The sequence below is a fragment of the Pyrgilauda ruficollis genome, unplaced genomic scaffold, assembly GCF_017590135.1.
Source record: "Pyrgilauda ruficollis isolate IOZ18807 unplaced genomic scaffold, ASM1759013v1 scaffold29, whole genome shotgun sequence".
NCBI classification, from domain to species: Eukaryota; Metazoa; Chordata; class Aves; order Passeriformes; family Passeridae; genus Pyrgilauda; species Pyrgilauda ruficollis.
The window spans coordinates 2,361,311-2,382,615 of NW_024524266.1; positions in this window are offsets into that span (position 1 = coordinate 2,361,311).

Here is a 21,305-nt window from a genome sequence, read left to right on the forward strand (position 1 = left end):
CTGCTCAGATTAAGCTTCTCTGATGGAATTTAGCTGCTAATAGCATAAAAATGTAAATCTAATCAACACAATCCTTCCTTCTACAAGGTATTTCTCAGACTCTAAGATAAATGCAGTTGGAGAGATGCTTTTGTTTTATTACACCTAATAAAACACCACCTGACACAAACACATCTCAACTGAGAATTGATCCACAATAAACTACAGCAACAGTTACAAGTTTTTTACAGCCCCTTTACACCAAAGCTACTTAAATGCTTCAAAACAAACCCCACAATTACACTGACATTCCACACATCTTGCAGGCAGTCTTTCCAAACATTTTGTACCTTGTTCTAATTTCAAAACAAAATAATCCATTTTCTCAGAAAAGTAGATGCACAGATTTTTAGGTATCAGAACATTTATTTTTAAAGGTTTACACCAGTTTATTTCAAGTCTGCTGAATATCATTTCACATGAACACAGAATTTCTATTTGCAAGAAACAGTTCACCCCCAGTTTGACACTGACCATCATAAAAACTAATATGTTTTCTGAACTACAAGCAGTATCTTTCAGTTACCTGGATTTTACTGTTTGTAAGTGGTGCAGCTGCAGAACTTTTTCTCTCAGCAACTCAGTCGAGAGGGACTTAAGCCTACAAGCACCACAAAAAATTAGCATGCCTACCATAGTGCCTGTGAGCCTTTATTGTTGGGACTGTTTAATCAATTTTTACTCCAACTTTAAGTGTCCCTTTTTATGTAACACCGCAGTAACTAGGCCATTAAAAAGATACATATTTGCTATATCCCTTAGAAAAAAACCTCAGTCATCTCTTCCTACAGCACAAGGCAGCAAACTATTTTTTTAATATTTTTCTGCTATTTCAACTTACAATAAAATCAATTGTTTTTCAGTGGATACATTCAACCCTTTGTATTAAGATATTCATTCAGACTAAGTGATGTTCTGACTGAAAGCAGGTTGGGTGTTTTTTCAGAAAGAAAAAGTTTTGCTGAAACAAAAGCCTTTCTGCAAATGGTGTTGCAAATCTAATAGGTAATTTTGGGGGAAAATGTAATGATCACAGATTTCAGCTACATTACTCAGTAGCTGAGTCTTTACAATGTCACCATCAAGATGTGAAGGCAGGTCCAACACTTCAGGTTACACGCCTTGCTTTTATGATCCCAAATATTTTAGGGAAGAGAAAAATCTTTCCCTGACCAAACTGATATACTGTTTGCATTAATACTTCCAGGAACTAGAGACTAATATTTTAAAGTGAAACATTTAGAATGAACAATTATGCATTATCCAACCCTTCTCTTCTGCATGTGTAATAAGATATGCCAGGAATACACACACTTATAGCCATGAATCAGAACACGATTTATTAATAATTGCTCCACAAAAAGGCTGTGTGAATAGTTCTATATATACACAAATATTAATGTTTATTTGATTGTTGTGAAATGTCTCAAAAAAGCTAAATTAATTAACACCTATGCTTGGCACCACATGAAACACACACCTTAAGGAAGATTAACAAATCTCAGTGCAAAGGTTAGAGTTAGATGCCTACCAGGATGGTTTTTTTCATCTTATTGAGCCAAAGAAATATTTGTCATCTTTTTCAGAAAGATGCAAAAAAATTGTAATTCACATGAAACTGGCAGAGTTTTAAACCAGCAGGTCTGTCCCAAAAAATGGCAAGTATCTCCAGTAGCTGCTGTTGTTGCCAACATGCGGCAACACAATATAGCCAGGTACCATCAGCTGCATCCCCAGCTATTCCTAATTTTGTGCAGGATTATAACACTTTTCCACATTCACTAGCTACAATTATTTTAATAACAGTCAGTAGCAGAAAGAAGGTGAGGTGGAAGAAACACAAAGAATGTGCAAGTGAGGTTTGCTAGACTATGATCAGAAAGACATTAACAAGTCAACACAGAGCATTGAGATGTTACTGACAGACTGTACAAAGTAGACTAGGCTGCTTTTTTGAGGTTGAGTTTTTTCACTGTTGGTATTGTTTAGTTTTTGTTATGTTTTGTTGGGGTGAAGTCAGATGAGAAACTTGCTATTTTGTCACTTTTTTATAGAAATGGACAAAGAAATCATGTTCATGAAAATATGAATAAAAGCAGTATTCAAATGGGAAGAATATTTTTCTGTTGCATCTCACAACTGAACAAAAACCCCTTTCCTGTGTAGATGTATATTGCAACTCCATACTTAAAGAAATCAGCCTGAAGTAACTTGTTAGTTAGGAAAATAGCGCAAAACAGAAGAGGCTGATGTTCAAATCTGTAATTAATCTCATTGAAGTGTCAAATTTATAATGGCCACTTACCTTATGTTTACCTTGTCAGAGCTCCCATGTCTAAGGTAAGAAACCATTCCCTTCCAAAAGAGTAAAAATGTGGTTGAAGCTGCTGTTCTGTCATTTCATGACAAAAATATTTTAAGGCAGCTTTAACCTAGATGTCCACTTTCCTTGATATGACACCTTGCATAAGCATGGTATTTTATAGATACCTTCAAGCAGGGATCTGAATTTAGCACTAAGATCTTGTTTTACAGGGGTGAATGCCAAATGCTTTTCATCTCATTATGCTAGTTTGAAATAACAGTACTACTTAAAAGTAACATAATGACAACATAAAATGCAAGAGCTCTTTCAAAGCAGTGCAATAAACCATGGTCAGTTGCCTCAACCAGCACTACAAATTCCAAGCAAATCAAGCTCCATTTAATTCCTACTGTACAATTACAGAATATATGATACCCTGTGTAGACATATTCAAATAACTCTGTACACTTCCAGCTGAAATTAGATCTCCCACTTCAAAATATTTTGATGTTTATTCTTGTTACACATTAAATACAGGTTCTGCATACTATATATCAAACATTATTGCTAGTACTTAGAAGATTATTCCATAATCAGGAAATATTCAATTCACAATGAAAATTTATTATAATAGAGACAAAATATATAAAGCCAGTTGCTGTCTGGAAACTGAGCTCTGGCTAACCTATGTAATATTAGACAATTGGCTTCCTCTGTTCCTTCCTCTTACAAATTGCTTGCTGTACCTGTGTCATCTTTTCAGGCCAAGGACTGGCTTTCTCTTTGTGTAATGTGATTTGCAGCTGGGATTTCCGAATGCTGCTACAACACAAAATTACTGCAACGGTTCAGAGCTCTGCTCTACCAATCACCCTAATCCCAGTCTTTATTGGTACTTTTAATGGCACCCCTGCTGTTAGAGAACAATAGCCCACTCAAGAGAACTTGTCCCATCGCTTTGAATCTACTGTAAACACACACATATATACATGTACTACTTACATAACACGCTTTTTTATTCCTTTTTTTTTAACCCTCAGGCACATCTCAGATGCTGGCAATGGAATCTAGAATGTTTTTACACTCAAAATCATTCCCAAAGCAAAACACCACCTAAAAGGGCTACTACTTCAGCACTGCCCCCTCATTTTTGGTGTAAAGTACTGATACAAGTGATAACAGGACTGTAAGTGGAATACATAGGAGAACAGAAAGCTCAACAGGCGAATACTGTCTTATAAAGTTGTGGGAACAGGAGTCGAGAAAAAACAGGATCTACCTGAGATTCTGCCCAGGAACAACCCACAGCAGGAGACAAAAGTTCCTAAACTCACTGTGTAAACACCTAAATTGCATCATACCTCTCCTCCTGAAACATACGGGATTATCCTGACGCACTATTCGCTATCTTGACAGAGAGAAGGAAAAGTCATTTTTCCCCAGAGCGATCCTCCAGATCAGGATCTCACTGCCAGCAACCCCAGCCCTGGGGTAAAGCCAGGGCTGCCGGTATCCAGCCTCGTACCGGCAAGTTTCCAATGGCGAAACCCGGGAGCAGGAAGAGATGCAGCCCGGCACGGCGGCGCTGGGCACAGGGGGTGAGGAGCCACCTGAGGCGAAATGGTGCTGGAAACCAGCCTGGCGCTAACATGATCTGAAGTCCTTCTGTCACCCATTCGGGAGGCACACTCCCACAGAAGATTGGGATTTAACAGACTGACACTAGCGATGAAAGAAAATGTTTATCAGAAAATCGCCATCCAGCTGCCTGTCAGCACAGATTTCCACCAGCGGGGTGGCAGGATCGCGACAGCCTCACCGCCCCAACCGGGGGCTCGGGAAACGCAGCGGCGTGCCCACAAAGGGGCTGGTTTAAAGAAAAGTGCCCATCTGACGGAGCCTGGGCTAGTTTTCTGCCCCCAGCACACAATGAGGGCGGGCCGAGCCCCGCACCGCACTGACCCCCGAGCTGCCCTGGCTCGCTGCCCCCGGCAGCGCGGGCGGGTCCCACCGCCCCTGGCAGAGCCCACCGGGGCTGGGCCAGCCGGCCACGGGCAGGGCGGACACACGGACAAAAAGGAACACAGAACAGATGAAAAAGCGCACACACCACCACCCTCCTCGCTCCCCCAGTACTCACAAGCGAACACCAACCAAATCCGTCCGCAAAAGGCGCCTCCTCATCAGCCCGCTCCCGGCGCGGGAGACCTGCGGGGCATCCCCCCGCTGCGGGGCGCGCCTGCCGGGGCCCCGCCGCCCTCCTCCTCCCTCCCCAGGGCGGCACTCACCTCGGGGGGACGAGGCCAGGCTGAGGGGCCGCCTCTCTGCCGGTGCCGGGCAGCGGCGGCGCGGCGGGGCGAGGCACACTTCCACTTTCTCTGGGGGTCTTTCTTTGCCGTGCCGTGCCGAGCCGCGCCGCCTCTGCCTCCCCCGGCACTCCTCCCCGCCCGCCCCTCGCCGCCGCCTCCCCGCGAAGCGAAGGAAGGAAGGAAGGGATGCGAAGCGGTGCCCAGCTGCCGGGCCGGCCGGGGGCGGCTCTCCCGGCACCGCCCCGCCTCGCTACCTGCCGGGGCGGCCCGGGGGCGACGGGGCGGTTCAGAGCAGACACCCCGCAGCCCAGCAGCCACCCCGCCGAACCCCTCTTACATCCCTCTGCCTCCCTTTGCAGTACTCACCTGCCGTGCTCGGGGCTCACTGGGCCCCGCCGCAAAGGGCTGCTGCTTCTTCGGGGCTTGACATGCTTTGTCCGCCCCTCTCCTTCGGTAAACTGCTCGAAGGAAAAGGTCCGGGAAGGCTGTGTGTGTAGGAGCAGTCTACATGTACTTCAACACAACAAAGACCCACTTGATTCCCTACTGGCACCTAATGCCCAACAAAAGAGAATCGCTGGGAATGTCATAATTATCATCCTGTGAGATGGATGCAAAATCAACACTTCTTACGAGGTTGTACTCACAAAACAAATGGCAGCTTGGATTCATCTGTTTCTGTCCCGGTACTATAAGCAGCTTGTTCACGCCCTGCTGCTTTAGAACTGTGTTTCCTGGCACTGTAGGTAGGAATCTTGCAAACTCATAAAGGCAGGGAAGTTACAAGTCGCAGTGACGGTCTTTTGCCACCTTATAGAGTAAGGAGACTGGCTGTTAAGATCACTTGCCCACAGATGAGAACCCTGCCTAACTTCTAGCTAAAGTGCACATCAGAGCATTGTTTTTCAGTGGAGGCTTAACAGGAAGCATCCTAGCAAAGTCCTCACTAGACACTGCCCTACACAACACACACTATGTAGTCTTCCACTACATCCTCTCAATAGGAGCCATCATTGCTATGCTAGCAGGATTCACCCACTGATTTCCTCTCTTTGCAGGGTATAGCCTGCACCCCACATGGGCCAAAACTCACTTCAGGGTTGTATTTACAGAAGAAAGCACTACCTGCTCCCACAACCCTTTCTAGACCTAGCGGGCATGCCAATGATACACAGAATATCCAGATACCTACACACTATGAAATGCTATAGAATATAAGTAATATTAGTTTACTCTTCACTTGGTCTTGAATGGTCCCTGCTCACCTGATGAAGGCACCTGCACTGCTGATTCAAGTTCAGTTGTATGGGGTATAAGCAGCTGTCACTCATTTAAAGCTCAGTTGTAATCCACATGTAACTGGTCCACATCTGAACCACACTCAAAGTTTCCCAGAGAAGCTCAAGCTATGAATCGTGGATCTGATCACAGAATTGTTCATATGACATTATAGGGACCTGGTATGCAACTGAACAGCCAGTGTCTGTGCAGCCAGATTAGATACAGGCAGCAGGGGCTGTGGAGTGCAGTGCTGGGGGCAGAGCACACACTTCCCTACCTCTGGAAGCTGAACCAGCACACAAGCTATGAGGACTGAAAGAAAGGAGAGCCTATTCTTTAACTTTGTTATTGTGTAATCAACTAGGAAATATCCTCCCAGAATAAATTTTTTTCTGGTATGGCACAATATAGGTGAATTTAGACCTCCATTCAGACTTCTTCAAGGTTAAATCCTTGAATGCTGTCTTCTAGTTCCTTGACTTGGAATTCTGGCTGCCCTCTGTCTGAAGCATTTTCTTCAAAAGTGGACTGAAACCCTCTGGAGCTAAGGAAAAGCCTTCAATGGCTCTTTGTTTATTACCAAGCCCTCTAAATAATCAACAGTTATGCAAAAGGAAGGCAATTTCTTCCTTGTGCTCCATAAGCAACTTTCATGTATAAGATCTGCCATTTCCTGTTGATTTTAACTCAGTACAGAAAGACCGATGTCTCAGGTAGAAAGGATCTCCTAGATTTGTGATGCCTATTTTTTTCCTTTGACTTTTTCTGCAATGCAGATTTATTCTAGAGCCACCTTCTCTGTTTGAGGGACTAGGGGCTAAAGATGTAAAATGGAAATGAAACAATAGTTGTGTAAAGTACCTCAGCAAAGTACTTTGAAGTCAGTATTTCACATCAAAGTGAAATTGTTGCCTGTAGTACTGAGGTAAGCCCCATTATTGCAAACACCGACATCCAGAAGTTTATTTACGAGGCCAATTGTGTTTCAATTCATTGAGGTGCGTCATGTGAGACAAAACATAGAGGAAAATCCCTGCAAGCTGAAAGACTTTCTCAAAAAAAAAGTGACAGCTGAAGAAGTGACAAAATAATCACAACTATCTATCTAAAAATGAACAAGCAATTCATTTTTTGTTCTTGGAAGAAGAGAAAGGAGAGCACTGGTGTGAAAAAAATGTTTATATCTTAGTGTTTGCTGGTGCCTACTTCACTTAAAAGGAAGAAATGTTTAGATGTCGCAGAAGGAGACTCCATCACTAAATTAGTTTTCTATTTCCCCTGAAGGTGTACATTTACAATGAAGCTAAGCTGGTTTGGGAGCTATTTGTTGTCCTAAAGGTGGCAGTCCTGCTCTTAATGCTTCCTCTGTTGGAGCAAAATTTGAAGAAAGCTAAACATTTCTTCATAGCTAGTTTAGATGATTAAAGATGTTCTCTGAGAGTCACTGCTGGGTAGATGAGAAGGAAGCAGAGAGCAAGCAGCTGTAGTGCCAGCAAAAGGAGGTGGGAATTGCCCTGGGACTGCAGCCGGCAGCCCCCAGTTTGACTGAGCTGTCTTGTGAAATTCGCCTTCATAGGAAGAGCTCAGAAAAGACTGTACATTAAATTTGTTCTTCCTATGCTATTATTTTACATAATTCTGGCTTAATGAGCTGCTAAAGAGAAAGAAAGATTCTGTTCCTTTGTGGTTAGGGCACACTGTCAGGCTGAGGGAAGACCTCACTTCTGGTGCTTCCTTGAAGGATTCTAGATTCTCGTATAAGGCATCAAACCAAGGTCTCCCTATTTCCCCAGTGTCCTTAGTCATTCCTCCTGCATCAAATCATCCAGCTCCAAATTCCATGCCACACAGAAATGCATGCCCAGCTCTCCACTTGTTGGCACTGATAGCATCAGCATCACAACACAACCCCAGCAGCAGTGTTGCTCTGCTGGGTTCCTGTACCCAAGCTACCACTGCTGGCTCTGCAGGACACAGAATTCTGCTGGGTAAATGTACTGTTTTCCAGCAGGCAAACAACAGGAAAATATAATTCTAACAGTTAATAAAAATTGGATTATTCCACTAAACTGGCAAAATTTCATTAAAATACCAATACTGATTCTGTTTCCAAAGCTGATTCTTCTATTAAAAGACCTCAAAGGTCAGTTTATCATCTGATGCATATAAAACTTCCCACTTTTTTAGATTTCATTAGTTTTCTGACATAGAAACATGCACAATTCTTTTTTTTTTGTAAAGCCACAAATTTGAAGGAAGGCGACAAAAATTTCCCCACATAGATATCTGTAGTTAGTGATGTTCATTGTAAAAATAATTTGGCAGATTAAAAAAAAAAAACAAAATCTGCATAGAATCTTTGTAATGGTGAGCTAACCACCCACTGATGTTAACTGCATTGATTCAAACTTCAATATGAGCAGAAAGTTACTTAAGTATAATTTCCAATCTTTGTGTATTCTACAAAGAATGATATTGCAGTTCATTCATTCCTTCTTGTATTGATACTTATGAATCTAAATTGCTGTCACATTTGACACTAATCTTCAAACAAATCATCACTCCTTGCTTCTCCCCCAGAGCACTGTCATTATATATCATCAAGGGATGAAATTCTGAATCAGAAGGAATTTGAAGTAGTTTGAAATAATCAGTTCATTTCTGTAAGCTACTGTTGGTGGGAAATTCTAGCGTGGGTCCACACAGTATTTATTCAAGTAAAAGCCTAGAGAGACTCCGTAAGAAAACATGGTCATTCCCACAGCATAAGCCTCACCAAAATGCCAAGCATGCCATTGGAACAGCATGAAGAGCAGCATTCCTTCTGCAGCTCAGAAATTCCTGTTTAATAGGAAATGGAACTGACCCTCTGTCGTTATGCTAAAGCTGCCTTCTTATGTTCAAGTGGATTGTCTTTCAATGTCCACGGGTTTTTTTGAGTAAATAATATTTTCATGCTAACTCTTCACTTTCCTCAGGATACGTTCAACTTGTGAATGTCTCACCCCTGCAAGTATTCAAGGCCACACTGGGTGGAGCTCTGAGCAACCTGCTCTAATGGAAGGTATCCTTAATGGATTCCATGGCAGGAGGCTTGGAACTGGAAGATCTTTAAGGACTCTTCCAACACAAGCCATTCTATGATTTTATTAGGCTTAATGATTTTCACCAGAAATATAATTTCTACTATGTACCTTGGAGAGAACAGAGGCAGGACACTGTCTCTGCTTGTCCCATGAAGGTACAACACATGCTCTGTAGCTGTGTTAGTTGCATTTCAGTGGAGTAGTCAGTTGTAGAACAAAAACAGCTCTAGTTTGACAGCTAAAAGCTTAGGTAGGAGGTGTGAATCATTGCCTGAAAGCTGGGAGACACTTGTTCATGCAAATTGCATGAGGTGAAGTGAGGACAGTAAAAGGTTTCTAGGCAGCCAGAACCAAAGTGGTCTCACAAAGAAAAAGTGAGTAAGAAGACTTGAGTGAGGGAAAGAGAAAAGGCATATTTTTAATCAAGTCAAACATACCTAATTTTCTAACTTTGAATGCATTTCAGTTTTGCTGCATGAACACAAATGGACAGGTTATGTCAAAGAAAATAAATGGACAGATAAGTAAATAATCTACTATGGCTACAGACATGGCAGGTGATGCAAAAATTTGAAGTGAAGAGAAGAAAGTGACCTAGAATACACACATCAAAGGATAAATCTATTGCTTGTTGCAGAACATCCACACTAAAGACCATTATTTTTAAAGAAGAGGTCATGCAATGTAACAGAAACATCAGGAAAAGTGAAAAGGGAACAGAAAAAGGAACAAGGGAAATGAGGAGTCAACCTTTCAGAACCGAGATCTTTATTTATACATAACCAACACACAGAAGCCAGACTTGCTTCTATTGAATTCTTTGCTGCAGTCTTCTACCAAGGTTAATGAAACATTATGAAAGTTAGTCAAGGAGAAAAATTTTGTACTCATTGAAGTGTGTATGAATTTCACAGTATTTTTTGTGTCTGTCATTTCAAATTATACTCATCTGGGTTTGTTTTTTCAGATAAGACAATAGCCTGATCAGATTGCTTTCTGGCTCCAGCTCTGCTATCTAAATTCATCAGTAAGGACTTGTTTTTCAGTTTAGATTTCTATATCTTAACCTGGAGAGTCATATCTCATTTTCTATTCTACCAGTGAGATAATTACAGTAGAGGGAACAGCATTTTAAAGTTGGTAAGAAAAATTAAAAAGAAAGGGCCAAAGTTTGTCTCACATTCCATATTGAAAGGTTCACTTTGAATGAATAGTAGTGCAAAGCACAGCACAAAACCACAACACTTTTGTTGTGGATTTTCCCTGTATCTTGATCTATTCTGCAGAGTGGATCAGACGCTAAGCTTGACATAGACATTGATTTCTATTCATGGGTTTGCATTAATCAAGGTACATAGTATTTGAATATGGCACATATCTTCTTGACAATTAGTTTGGGGAAGTACAAGATTTGAAATACTGGAGCAGCCACTAACCTCTGAATAGCACCACTGCTGATCTGAATTTATGACTCCATACGGGTCTATCACAACCATAAAACTACTAATCATTGATGTGTTAATGAAGAATTGGATTACCAAGAGCTTCAGCTGCTTGGTTATCGCTGCATTTAAAATATTGAATTAGGTGTCATTAGCTTTTACAGAGGGAGATATGTTACATTGGCAGAAGTAATTGTTCAGAAAACTTATATTTAGGCATTTTACAGACTCATGCTGAAATATTAATCTGAGATAACTGTTTTGCAGATTCTTACCATTTTCATGATTGTGTGAGTGATTTACATGCTGGGGTTAGGCGCAGAAATTTTTTTGTTTCTAAGGTTAAAACACTGTTTCTTCAACCTTGTTGTTCAAGGTTAAAACACATGAACTTCACATCCATTACAGGAATTCAAGGCAGTGAATATCTGCATTTAGCTTTAGTTCAGTAACAGTGTGGCTCCAGTTACTTTAAGTCCTTTGTGAATCATTTTTAGAAACTGGTATTTTGAGAGGAACTTTTTATTCACAGGATCAGTTCCTTCATATTGCTGGTTCAAAACCACATTTTTTCCAGGAAAAGCTTTCTCAAGAGAAGGGCATGCAAAAGTGCAATCAGTGAAATGTAGTAAATAATAATATGTATGCCCATAGCCTATCAGAGTTACTAAATGGACCGAGTAGCTGGTTAAAATGGTTGTGTTTCTCATAACTTCAATGAGGATTAGCCACTACCCTGAATAAGGCAGACTCACAAACTAAAAAATGAGTTTCTCACACACCAAGCAATGTCCTATATGCTTCTTGGGTTTTCTGTGGATCAGCCAGCTAATCTTTTACTTCACTGTTTCCACAATTTCCAAAGGTTTTATTTACATCCTGGTGATAAAAGGGAGTTTTTCTAGTGGTAGTGGGAAAAAATTGTGATAGTCTTGGCAAGAAATGTATGAGTTGCTGCTCTGAGATATTTGAAAGGAGCTTGACAGCTTGGGCATGATCACAAAGGAAGCCAGAGGAGAGCAGAGGAGAGCAAGAGGAGAAAAGGGAGAAGTTGGACAACAGAAAGAGTTTCATCCTTGAAGACGTCTCCATTTCTGTCCCTATCCTTTCCAGAGAAGATGACAATGCTTAACTCTCAAATATCTCTACATAACCTTACGCCTACCCTCATGATCTCAGATGAACTGATAAGGATCTCATTGTTCAGGGCCACAGCACAAACCCTGACAAATTCTTATTCTTCCGCCAGTAACCCACATTGTATAGGGTCACAGCTGAGGGCAGTGCCTTCAGCCAGCAGTGGTATTCCTCCACTCCACAGGAAAATCAGCCTGCCAGTCTCCACTGGCTGTTGATGAACATCTCTCAAGAGACTGCCTGAACTTTTCCCATGGTTCGAGCAATAGCTCAATATCTGCTGGGTGTTCACACTTTAGTAATAGGCTGAAACTGGCTTTACAGGTTTTGTGAAGCTACCCAAATGTAATGGATGAAATTAATATAGCCAGGAAAAAAACTAAAATTTGACCATCTGCATCCAATTTCTTTTGAATTGGGCTGAAGAACTGGGAGTGAAAGTGTTTCTTGTCTGAACTTCTTAATCTACCCAATGTCATAACCTTAGGCAATCTGAATAAACTGAGTGATTCTCAGTAGTGCCAGTAATCATTTAGTCAAATGAATTGCACCAGCACTGTCCATTTTGTTTGGGAAAAGAAAAATATATATTGTTTAACAGAGTCATCCTGATATGAAAGCAATTTTCCTAAATTTCTGCTAAATATTACTTTTTAATATGAATTTAAAGCCTCTTTAGAAAATAAAGTATTTGCTAGTCACTTTTACATTCATTAGAAAAAATGAAAAAGAAGGTGAATTCCACATTTTTCTGGCAGGTTTCTGAAATTCTGGTTATCACTAGCACAAATGGAATTTTATCTGTTGTCCTGGATAAGGGAATGCTTTTCATTTCATTTTTTTACATTAATAATACAAATAGAACACATTTGTATTTGATTTAACATTTCAGTGCTGAAAATTTTTTACGCAAGGAGCAGACAAATTCCTCAGATCACTTAATCAATCAATTAGCCATAATAAAAAAAATATATATCTTTCTATTGGTTTTACTAGATCTCTGACCTCACACAAACCAAAATAAACCCTGTTCAAATGTCTTACTAATGGAATTGAAACAGTAGTGGCAAGGCTGGGAAATTCAGACCCTGATTTAGTTAAACTTTTATACATGTACAAAGTTCAATACTTATTTTTAAGTTAAGAGAGATCAAGATGGATATGATACTTCGGTGACATAGTGCTGAAGTTTAAAATCAGCAAACCAATATTCACTTAAATTGTATGATTCAAAGCAGGTGACCTTAATTTACAAATTTAAAAGAAATTTGAAACAGCAAAGAAAACATTACTGAAAAAATAAGAAGGGTCATTGCCATTTCAGCTCAACAAATTGATACCTCTACTACATACAGGGACCAAGGAAAAACTCATTTTACTAGTGGTATTGTTATATGAATATTACAACTCAGGTATTCATGCTCCCTTCAACTACAGACTCCTTCACTTGTAGGCAACAAATACAGAGTTTAGACTGAGTCTACATGTCTTGTCCACCATTATCTCAATTTCCTTGAAATAAAAGGCAAACACTTCTGGCACTGTGCTCCTTATCCTCAGCTTATTATGACAGCCTTGACAAAATCACCCAGAGATCTGTTGCACTCCACCTTGGACCAGTAGAGTGGAGGGTGTCCACCTGAGATTAGACAGTGTGTACACATGAATACCAAAAATAATTAACTCTTCTGTTCAGCTCAGTCAGCATTTCAAACACACAATGCCATCATTAGTATTTCAGTGAAGAAGTGCTGAGCCATTGCTTCATTTCTAGACCTTTATGAAATTTGTTGTGGTGCCTTGCTCAAGTTTTTGATGAGTTTTGCCCACAGAAGATCAGATTTCCCTTATCTAAGAAGAACCTTGGTAAAGAACCAGCAAATGTTCTATAGAACTAAAGAGAAAAGTACAGCAAAATTTATGCTTCTTTCAGTAAGGCTTACTGGAGGGGATTTCAATAAATCCAGTGGAGCCAATCTATAACAGGTTTATTTCCTTGCCACTCTTGTCTCCCCTTCTTACAGTCACACAGCTGCACTCAGCACAGCAAGGGAGGCTTGTTTCTTCTTTTCTGCCCCTTCAGGCTTTGACACAGTCTCCTTCTCTCTATGTTTGTGTGTAGATACTGTAGAAAGAGAGATGAAAAAGTTTGAGGATAAGTCTTTCTGCCTCCCTGTCCTTGGCCTGGAAGTGATTAAGAGCCCTTTGCTACCACACCCCCCTCCCCACACTACTGTACCTGAGACATGAAGTTCAAAGACGAAGGATTTATAGAAGACATCAAGATTTCTAGGTAATATGTTATATAAAAGTACAGATATGGGTTGTCTTCTTCTACAGTTTGATCCTATTCCCACTCCAATCAAAATTAAATACCCAGTTTTGTGCTAGAACTTCAATAACAGAATATCTGAAGACTATGCTCAAAGAAAACCCTATTCAAATTTTAGATTTGTTTAATAACAGTGTTAAAGATACTTAGAGAACAGCTTCTATTTTACAACACCTACTGCTGGTAATGATAAAGAATGAAGTAACTTGAGACAAATAGTTAAATAGAAAAGATTGCTAAATTATTTTTCCTTCAATAAATTGACCTTCAATGCTGAGATGTTTGAGAATAAATAGGACTACTGCCTTTTTACTTTAGTCCAGTATTATGGTAGGCAAATGTGCCATTTTAACCCTTTTCCTCAGCAGAACCAAAGAAGTAATATATATATCAAATATATGTACCTATTTGTCTCCAGGAAACCAGTGAGGTAAAAGGGTTAAATTGTGTTTAACCAGAATGTATACTTAGTGTTCTTTATCTCCCTGGAACTTGTTAGCACTTGGAGGACCAATTCACTAAGAAGGAATAATACCGTGAATGACATCAGCTTCCGCCAACATGCAAGAGGTTACTATGGTAATGGAGAAAGTTTTTCACAGTACAAAACAAGTACCATACTTGATATATTAGCCAGCCAAAGAAAGCAGTCACATATAAACTACAGCATTTTTCTAATGAATAGCCATTTATGCAGCATGCATGTTAGCAATTCTGCTGAGTTCCTCTGAACATCAAACTGTTGGCAGTTATATTGAAAAACTTGGCAGATTTACAAAAGTGCTAACATTTTGTTTTCAGCAGCTTGTTTTTTTTTTTTTTTTCCTTTCTCAGAGCCCATATCTTCAGCATATTCACAGAGTCTTTAGGCAATGCCAACCAGGAAGGTCTCTGATCTGAGCTTAAGTGTACTGTATACGCACACTGAGAAAGCAAGATGTACAAACCATGCAAGTGACTCAAAATAGATTTTTTTTATTTGTGGTAGAAGAACAGATGGCTTCTTTGTTAGGTGGCGCTTTCTTTGTTTGCTCACCACCTTTTCCGTAAGAGTTTAATCCACAAAACAATACAATGTATTTGCTAATATGCAAAAGTCAAAAAATACTGAAACCTTCAAATCATAGCCATGCATATATATAGATGGTTATTTCAGTAATGGATCAAGACCATATCAAACCACATAAGCATCCCCTAATTCTAAACAGAGGCAAGATATTATTTCCTTACTCCTTTCACTTTCCAAAAAAAAAAAAAAAAAAAAAACCAACCCAGTAACTTATTTTGGATGGGGTCCTAGCAAATCCATTCTTTCTTGCAGGACATTGAGAGATGAAGAAAAGAAGAAATCTGAAAGCAGTTACAGATCACTGATTACAGGAGTCTGCTGGCAGATAAGTCTGGGATTTTCTACTGATGTAAATTATTGTAAACCTTATCCCAATAGACTGAGGTATCATCTGACAATACCTTCCTCACAGTACTTTTTCTCTGCTTCTCCATTGCATTCCCCTTGCCAAGGATGAGGAAGGGAGTAAAAAGCAAAGGAATGAGTTATAGTGAATGAACTTTCATGCAATTCCAGCAAAAAGCAGTAACTGATCTTGGATTCTGTCTTCTGCCACCTGTGTAATACATTTTGGCTGAGGATGCTGCCAAATACGTACATTTAAAATGCTGCCAAAATTAAACTTCACTTTCCAAGTCTTTCTGTGTATCATGATCCAGTCATTCAACCTGCCATTTTTTTCACGGACATTAGAGGTTTTTCCAATCACTCCTCTGCACTTATCAACCTTTCAAGTGAGGTTTTAAAATGGATTTTATATTTAAAACACCTTTCACTGGATGACTTATTGTATAAATTAATGTATTCCTAATATCAGAATCAGAAAAATGTTCCGTATTCTAAAATTTTTGTCCTGCTGGCTCTATATTTTCAGCTATGGCATTTAAACGACTTTCCATTCTTGACATTTGAACTAAATATTTTAAATCTTTTCTTCATAGTGTCTCAACAATTTAGCTTCTTCTCTGTTGTCTCAAGTATTACTATGCCAGTTGATATGTTGATAATGCTTTTTGTTTGTTTCACATGCTAGTAAAACGGTAAACAAGAAATGCAAAAAAAATAGGAAAAACTTCTGTGTTTTGTGTGAAATTCATTCCTATATTTTTCACAGCTTTGCTTTATCATTTCTAAGACATTTCATGTTTAATTGTGATTCTGTAATTGAAAGATATAGCAGTTCCAAGAAGAGATTCCCAGTTTTTGGAAATAGAGGAGACAGCAGCACATACTGTGCATGTTGGCCTGAGACCTGCAGCCTGACCAGTCTTATTGGGCAAGCATGACATTAGGGGCAGAACACAGCCCACTTCCCACTGCAGGAGTGCTCTCCCTTTTCTTGGTATTTTTAGGTACTGCAATAAAGACCAGAGATGATCCTTTGGGTAGAACTCTTCCATACAGCTCAATAGTACACTGTACAGAAATACCTGTATTTGGCAGTATTCTACCATACAGCTCACACAACTTTACCTGTATTTTGAAAATCTTGGTTTTTTCCTCTCTGGTCATAGTTTTTGCATCTCAAGGAGGAACATAACTGAGTTTCTTCTTTGCAGCATATTATTTAATGTTCCAACACCATCTCAGAGGTAGCACTAACTTCCATTAAAGAAAAAAAAAAATCAAACTCCAGTACTATTTCAAGTACTGCCACCACATAATCCTGAGAGGATCTGATCTGCTGTTTTATGAAACAAAGCTTGTTAGAGCTGTACTCTTAAAGACAGTTAGATATCCATCTTTTACACGAACATTGGCCTTAGTACTGATATTCAGTTGTCTCCCCACAGGCACTGTACTAACTATGAAGACTCAGACACCTTTTGAATTACTCACCACCTGCATTCATCACTGAGGGTATTTCCTACCCTTGGGCATATAGGAAAGCAGCACCTGACAGCCTATTAGTCCACAAAAAACTCAGTCAGTAAGAGTTCTGAGAGGCCTTACAATTGTTTACACTCTTTGAGTTACACATATGGGAAAAATACTGACAAGATATTCCCAAGTGCTCAAAACAACAAAAAGAAATTTTACTAGCAACTTTAGAAAACCAAAAAATTTTGGCAAAAATTACAAGCAGCAGTCAATCAACATAAACTTAACACAGTCCATTCAATTTAGCAAACTCTAATCCTGTTTGATCTTCCTTCACTCAAAAATTTCAAGAAGAAGGACTTCAAAGAACATAGAAAAAGAGAGAAAACATATAGGAAAGTACTTACATTGTCACAGTTGAGACAGCCACAATACACAGAGTACCATCATACAATAGCAGAAAGCTTCAACCCCTACAGAGTAACACAACACCACTTCAGAAGGCTCCAAGCATGTGCCCTCCTTGTTCTTTAGCCCAACCTTTTATACCCCCCATGCTCATGCACTGTACCTGTGTGCCCTCTGTTCCCTTTGGTGGTTGGTCAGTGCCCCTGGGCACTCCATGGCTCATTGCTGTCAGTGCTGCTCACAGCTGTGCCCACTGGGGATGAGGCTCACCTGCAGCCCCACTGCCAATCACCACAAACTACCTTACATAACTACCTACATTTCACAACTACCATTCCTGGGTACCAGCAGTGTTTAGCTGATGGAATGTCCAAGAGGAGGCAGGGTCAAGTTGTGTGCTTGCTGCATGTTCAGCCTTAAATATCGCTTGGTCATCCTGGGCTCTTTCCCTAAGGTTGGACTCCAGTAATTTGGGCACTCAGGAACTGTGTTAGGGGCTCCAGAGTTGGGATGGGAAGCATTGCCTCTGCTGTGACAGGGATTGGAAGCTACTACAGGGCTGGAATACAGGCCTGGGTTGGGAGGATGGAGGGTGGGCAAGGCCAGGTCTGCTTCCTCCCCCACACAAGCACCCAAAGAAACGTTTGGAGCCAGCAATTCTTCCATTCTCTCCCACAGCCCTGGGGACAAGGTGTTGGACACCCATTCTGCATCACCCATGTTCTCCTGGTTATCATGTTAGGAAGCTGGAGCAGGAAAGCTGACTACAATTTTGCATCTGCAAATTCTTCACACAGATTTCCATCTCAGTGGGATCTCAGCTGAGCTGCTACATTTATAGGCATTTTATATATTCAACAGAATCATGCCACACAACTTTATGCTCTTCTTCACAAATTTCAGAAGGTTAAGCACAAATTCAAGATAATGATGAATAGAGTACCTGGCACTGAAAATAGCTACTCACCCACACTTTCCAAACAGTTTTATGAACAATAAGTTATTTTTTCCTTTTCCTATTTTTCAAAGGATGCTGATAATAATTTTTGTTTCATGTGACAGCAATTTGTTTTCTGTGTTGTATTTATATAGAAAGAAACAAAAATGACCAAAACAATAACTCAAGCTGAAAGAGAGTTCTAATGATGAATACAAAAAAGATCTCCTCACACTCCATCATTCTCCCCTGCCATGATGGTTATTTATCATTGGCACTGTTTGCAATAACTGTTTTTCTGGCTTAAAGTCCAAAAACAATTTTTTTCTTCTTTATTTGAAATCAAAGGTACACCTCTATGGCAAAAAAATTTAAATGTTTCAGATTTTCTACATCCCTTTGCTTAGGCCTGTTACACTTTAAAAAATAAAAACCACAACAAAACAAAAACACATAGATAGTTGTAAATTAAAAAAAAATAATTAAATACTGTCTGATATATAGACAGTTGTAATTACACCACCAAGATCTACCAAAACAATTTATAGCATTTAAAAAGACAAGTTCAAACCAGCGTGACTCTACCTCTACTCTGACAGAATATAAATTAATGTGCAGAGGAAGGTACAGTATCAAATATCACATCATTATTTCTTGTTCCCTCATCAGCTTTACCAGCATGAATTATTTATACTGACTGAGCAACTAGAATCAGTCTCATTCACAGCTACACACAGGTGACAAAATGTAACAGTGATAATGATGGTAATCTTCTATTGCCCTCAGTTATTTTTCTACTACTTATGGTTATGAACCTGCATTTTTGACTCTTCTGTTGTTTCATTTACATAGCATAAAATATCTGGAAAGGTGACTTGCTAGATTTTTTTGAGTGCTTGGAATCCTGGGACAGTTTTGAATTCATGGAGTTGAGAACAGTACAATTTTCTCATCCCTCAACTCTCTCTCATGTGTACTATAACAGTCTCTTGATGACTACAGAGTTTTGTAGCTTGGACAGTGCTCTAAGCTAACTAAAGAAGTGATTATATTTCAATGGTAATTTCAGAGATAATTTTTGAGTAATTTTAAGTTCCCTTAACCTGCTCTAGCCATTATTCTTCCTTCTGCAATCATCTGATTTAAATCTGCTGTTTGCATGCTTGCAACCCTGATATTGCATTAAAGGCCTCAAAATCTCAACACATTCATGTACAATTTCACTCATTCCTGTTGTGTTATCTTCAAATCTCCCTTGCTCTGCCCAGTCTCCTCTTTCCACCGTAACCCAAATGCATGGCACATTTGAGCAATACACGGAAATGCATATCGACCTCAGGTATTGTTGTCTTCTGAATCCACTTCTTTGAAGCAGCGTGCAAATGAGATGACATTAGATGACTTGACATTAGATGAACAAGGTGTCATGTAAGTGAATAGCTGGGGAGAAAGAGAGGCAACAGAGGCTGGCTGTGAAATCCCACAGTATTTCAAACAGTTTGTGCCTTCAGCAGAAGACAAATCATCGTGCATTAGTGTCAGAGAGGAAAGCAAAGATGAATGTGGGATTCAGCCTCTGAATGTGTCTTGAGACTGATACTTATCTTATAAGCAGTGTGCAGTGGATGAAGTGGATCCGCTGTGCAACTGCTAGGCAGAGAGCAGAGCTTTGAATGGAGTCCAGAGAAGGAAGAGACTAATCCTGAAAAGCTGGCACTCAGGGTTTCAACAGGGTAGAATTTAAAGAAAAGGCAGAAGCTGGGCAAGAGAGAGAAATAGAGTACTAGAGTACTGACTGGTGAAAAACTGGTGGTGAGACAAGAGCTGGAAAAGAAAGATGGCTAGGAAGGAAAAGTGGACCTGCCCTTCTCTGGAACAATCAGAAGGCAAGCCCCCGTGTTTCTATTCTGACTTTAGTCTGGTTCATTAATTTTAATATTGTTATCCTTTTACCATTTCTGGAGGTAGCTATTCCCAGTCAAAATGTTCAGGAGAGCTGTGTCTTTTTTGTCTTTTTCCTCTCTACCTGAATTTTGAGATACTCTTGAGCACCCTTCTCTTTTATTTGTAGAATTGCCTTTGGCTGCCAAATATCACCTACAAAGTAGGAATAGTGTGGCGCTGAATTTTTTTTAAGCATGGCTTTTACTAGGGATGTAGCAAAATGTCAGATGTTTCAGTGACGAATAAAAAGTAGGTTTAGTAAGCAAGTAACAGAGGACTTGGAAGCCACATTTCACATGGCTGACTGAGTGCCAGACTTCAAAACTCTGGCAAAGAGCTTGCTGCTACACTGTACTGCATCTATGTCCTAGTTTGAGTTTTAAATAGGAATTATCTGCCAGCTTTCAGTTATAATGAAACAAGTAGGAAAGCAGTCTCAAGCTATGTATAATATTTGGAATCTAAGCTCAAGCAGTAACAGGAAAGCCTAGTCTGTGATTCTTCCTCTGCAGGTATGCGAGACAAAGAAAAAGAAGAAGGATTGACAAAAAATGGTAAAAATGTCCAGAAGGACAACCTGGGCATGTCCCTGCTATTGTCTTTCTCTAGATAACAGCCCCCCCCCCATCCCCATTAGCTGCCTGACCTTGTCAATGGGAATTAAAAAAAAAAAAAAAAAAAAGTTTTACTTAAATAGATAAAGCAAATTACTAGAGAGAAAAAAAAAAAATTGACATGACCTTCCACCACCTTGGTTTTCTAGACTTAAAGAGATTTTTAAATTTCATTTTCTGTGATGTCTCTCATTCAAATGAAAACAAGAATTCTATGGTTTGTGGCTTCATCTATGTTCTGGGAGATGCAGCTTCAATGCTTCTTTTGACTGAGGGAATTTAAATTTATATCTGCTATTAAGGATCCAAGACATTAGACTAATTTCCATTCTTCATAGGTTGAAACTTCTCTTCTTAGTTTTGGTTTGGTTTTTTTTTTTTTTTTTTTTTTCCTCAGAGTGGTGCTTCAAACTCACAAAATCCTGTTGTTCTGCTGATCACCTCTGGCTACTGAAGATTGCCCCAGGAATGGTGGCTCTTGTTAGATATGGAAGGGTTAATGAGGCCTTCCTTTTTATAAGATGATTAAGCTTGACAGTCTGGCTCACGAGATCATACAACCTAACCCCACAAGTTAATCA